This window comes from Limulus polyphemus, unplaced genomic scaffold, assembly GCF_000517525.1.
Source record: "Limulus polyphemus unplaced genomic scaffold, Limulus_polyphemus-2.1.2 Scaffold671, whole genome shotgun sequence".
NCBI classification, from domain to species: Eukaryota; Metazoa; Arthropoda; class Merostomata; order Xiphosura; family Limulidae; genus Limulus; species Limulus polyphemus.
Genome location: NW_013666281.1, coordinates 173,811 through 178,745, shown reverse-complemented (window position 1 = coordinate 178,745; position 4,935 = coordinate 173,811).

Genomic DNA, 4,935 nt, shown 5'->3' with positions numbered 1-4,935 from the left:
TGAAAAAGGACTTGTTTCGCTGAAGTTCCTCGGAAATAATTTATACCGGAAATTAACAAACGAGCAGATACGTAACACTGTATTTAAAATTCTTTCAGTTTGATTATATTTACATACAACCTACGATTTTTTTATATGAATGCATTTTATATTATTGGATTTTGAATTGGATTATCTAAAACAATTATCTGTATGTTTGAATATTGTTAACACAAATTTCCCTCACAAAAAACCCGTGAAAAGAGTATTAATCAACGAGAAATCTTTAAGTACATACAAGCAGGTTGTTTGATTTTTTTTGGAATTTAAATATGCAAATATCTATACTTTCTCCCAGTAGTATTTATTTGAGACATGTTTGCAGTGAAATTAACACACACACACACACATATATACATATATGTGTGTGTGCGATATTTCAACAGAAAAAAATATTTACCATTCGAGACAAACAAGTTATGTCTTATTTTCAGTAAAAATTTTCAATATTTACTTGAACTGTTTACGACATTAAATTTAAATAACATTTACTTAAAACCCGGTAATTCTAAATGAGTAAATAAAGAAAAAATAACAAACAAATTTTGAGTTTTACAAGCCAAATAGTCGTAGTTCAAGATCCTGCCAAGTCCAGCTTTAATGAACAATGAAGGAATAGTTGGAGGTTCAATAACTGGTCAGCAACTTTAGCGAGCAAAAGCTAAAATTGCGAGATTAAATACTGTTTTCTTAACTTTTTTCTTCTTCAAAAATTGTCTGTCCCCCAGTGGCTTAGCAATAAGCCTGAAGGCTTGTGACACTAAAACCCTGGTTTTGACATCCGTCGTGGTCACAACACATATAACCCGTTTTGTAGCTTTGTGAATAATAACGTAACAAACAAAGAAAAATTGTTTAAAGCACTTTTAATGAAAGAAATATCTTGTCAAAATTATGAATAAACTGTCTATTTAAACTTATAATCAACTGTGTTAGTAATAAGAACAAAAAATCTACTTATAGGCCACTGGGAAATAGAATACATATATGCACTCATTATATTTTGTTTGATTAACTTTATTCTAACAATCACCCATGAACGCGTGCGTTTCAAGATTAACAAAACATAACTATCTTGAGATGAGAATGTTGTTCTTTAAAGGAATTTACGAAAAAGTAATTTATATATATTTACAATAATTTTAAAAACAGCAGTTGTTATTACCTTTTCAATTTTCACACTTGATACTAAAATAAATATAAACAAGTTTACAATGAGAACAGTGGAATGAAATATTGCTTTTCTGCATATAACTGCAATTTTTTTATACCAAAATATAAAATCAAACCACTTGCTAAGAACTTAGTTGTCGTTTTTTTATATCATACTGAATTGAATAAAGCAATCTGCAGTTAAAAGTTATAAGGATTCCATGAGTTCGGAAGCCTTATTAATTACAGGACACTGCCTCTTGTTTCATTCCTCATGTTGCTTGAGATGGTTCATAGTAGCATAATAATGACAATTAATTTTTAAACAGTTATTTTTAACAGTAAAGATAGAAATTAAGTATCGCAAAAACTGATTTGCTTTTAGAGTAGCTCAGGCAATTTTTGAACTTTTATTTGATTATCATCACTCCAGACTCATGTTTCATTAGAATGGACGCCATTCGTCATATATAAAAATAAATACAAAAGTGCTTATTCCAGAAAGGTCGAAACATAGCGCAAACTTGAAAGATTTTGAAAAATACATACATTCCGTCGATAATCCCCTAAATTTCTATTAATCTTAGAATCATCCTCTCGTATATATATATATTGTCTAGTGATTTCGTATCAGAATTTTCTGTTACTTATTTGTAATCTGTTCTAGACTTAAAATCTTCGTATAGCTTGTTAACCAAAATACTTTAACAATGCTATCTATCGACCGAAGTAATTATGCATGATTTTTAAGAATAATATGGTTAACAAGTAGTAACACAGTTTGTTTATAAAAAGGCGAGTATATTTCACTGAATGAAATACGATAAAAAGTGTTATTTTACATTTATAAAGTGTAGTGAGTGAAATAAATTTAAAGGCGGCCTCTATTTAAAACAAATATTGAGCATTTGATATATATATATATAATACAGCTAGTTTTGGGTATGACTATCTTTGGCTGTGATAACAATCTGGACTAAGGAAGCCGCATAATATCAGACCCTAGAAGATATTGAAAGATGCCTTGTTCGGAAATAGCACATGATGCGTAGTTCATTGGGTGTGGTTTAAAGTAGATTCACAGATGTCGGCAGATTTTAATCGTGGTAAATGCCACGTTGAAACTCATCCCAAAAGTTCTCAATTGGATTGGGATCCAGGAATTGTACTGAACAAGGAAGGTGACTGAAGTCCACTTTGTTCTTCAAATCAATTTCGAATAATGCAAACGTGATGAATTGTCGCTCTATCGTATTAGAAGATCACTTGTCCATCGGGGGAGGTCTTGCATCGTTCTGGGGTGGACATTATCAGCAAAAACATTCAAATATACTTTTCATGTTATTCGCCATTCAGAAGAAATCAAAGAAACTAACCCCTGTCATGAAATTGTTCCAAATACTATTTTTACTTTAAAATATTTTCTCCAAATTTGTAATCTACAGTCAGTCAGGTGTGTGGGAAACAGATTAAAAGTGGGAGGGCTTAAGTTTTTTTTAACAGAGTGAAGTGAGGAAATGTGCACACTCATTACGTCCGGGTTCCAGGGTTCGTCTTAGGGCCCTGGAAGTTCTTGTGCACTCGATTAAATTCCATGCATTTTCCTGCTTTTCCTAAGAGTAATTTTTCTAATTTTGATGCAATTTTACTAGGCCAGATTGAAAAGTGTCACACCCCCCACGTCATTGACAGTGTAACAAGAAGGTAAAGCTCGACTCATCGGATTTTACAACGCGCTGTATTATACATCATATTTAAACTGATTTAGATAGTTTAATATAATTAAATGAACAGATTAGAATTCTAACGTATGAAAAACACCTAGCTTATCAAAACATCAAACTCATCACTTGTAGAAATGAGAGTTGCTGAGGTTTAAAGAGATAGACAAACTTAGTATAAAAAATATATTCCTTAAGACTATAGTGTTTTCAGGCGCAATGATGATTTCACTCAGGTAAGTATAGTAACTGCTCTAACAACAGGATTGGAAAGAAATTTATTTATGGCTTGACTACTGAATTTGAGGTCATACTGGTTTAAAACCAGGAAAAAGTCTAACTACAGTGTTTCACCATAAACCATAATCTTTTATGAAACAAAATACAGACAAATTCAGCAAATTGATATAGACGCAAGACATTAGGCACTCATGTTTTATTTTTCTCTTTCGAGTGCTAGAAAATATCTGATCTAAATGAATAGCAGATTGAGAGAATTAACTCTCTCTAGATTGTTATATTCAGAACCTGGGCTTAGCTAACTCTACCAGAGTAGATTGACATCCACGTTACTTGATTACTCCTATTAACAAAAAAGAGAGATGACAGAGTTCTACTCATCTCTACTTTTACACTAGAAAATTCATCAAGAGCTTAAACTTTTAAAGGAATTTCACAGTAATATGAGCCATAGAAGACCTAGAATTATCAAGAATAGTTTAAAGCTTATTACCAACACGCTATATGTTCACACGTGCACCAATGCATTTGGGTGTGGAAAATTATATAACATTTTATGAACAACAAAGTGTTCAACTTTCTAAATTAAAACAGGAAGAAATACATGGTATTTTTTTTCAAATACTGCACTCCTCTCTTTTACCTTTGTCCCCCCCCCACCCAATGACACAGCGGTATGTCTGCGGACTTACAACGCTAAATTCCGGGTTTCGATACCCGTGGTGGGCAGAGCACAGATAGCCATTGTGTAGCTTTGTGCTTAATTACAAACAATCTTTTACTTTTAGGCTATCCTGGCTGACCATAACCTCGACTTTTGAACTTTATACCAAAATACTCTTTAATTCTAAATTTTAGCGAATAAACACTTCTAAACTATACATAAAACATACTAGTAAAGTACTCTTTTTTTCTCTCCGCATTTCATGTTTATACACACTTGATAAAATATTTCTAGAACATTCTATAGTAAAACTATGTATTTTATAATTAATACTTGAAACCGTCGGTAACTGGTGAAACTCCATGATTACAAAACTGAGGAAGAATAAGAAAATTGTACGTTTCACAAATACATCATTTATTCACGACCTTGGTTTCGCCAGTAAAGCTGTACCTGATGATGTCGTGAATAAATGATGTATTTGTGAAACGTACAACTCTCTTGTTCTTTCTCAATTTTATAAAATGTTTTTATACTAAAGTGTGGTTATGAAGTCTTGCTCCTGGTTCAGAAATACAGATTAAGTAGAAGTTCACAGAGCATGACCTATATGGTTTGCAGGAAGCAAAAAACATTCACTTCCTGGTAACACTACGCTATTACAACTCAAAACCTCTTGTACACCAGGCAAGTGCTCTATTAACTGAGCTAAAGGTTTAACTCACAAGCACTTGCTAGTAAGGTTCTTTTTAACAACTCAAGAAATCACACCTCTGCAGCATTGTTTTATAGTTGGTAATAGACCTTCACTTGCAGAAATAAGAAAACCTAAGATTTAAAAGAGATAAACAAAATAACTAACTAAAGCTACCTTAAGGATGTAGTGGTTTACTACAGGTAAATATAATAATCACTTGCTTCTAACTAGAAAACGTTCTTATTGGGCAAGGTATATTTACACATTTATACAAAGATGTTTGTAATACAATTTATATTTCACATGTATGACTTTTTTACACTTCATACAAAAAGAGTAGTAAAAGTTTAGTTTTACTTCAAACTGTTAAATGCTGTATGAAAGCTTTTGTGAACTGTATTCAAGTACTAGTGAACACTTAT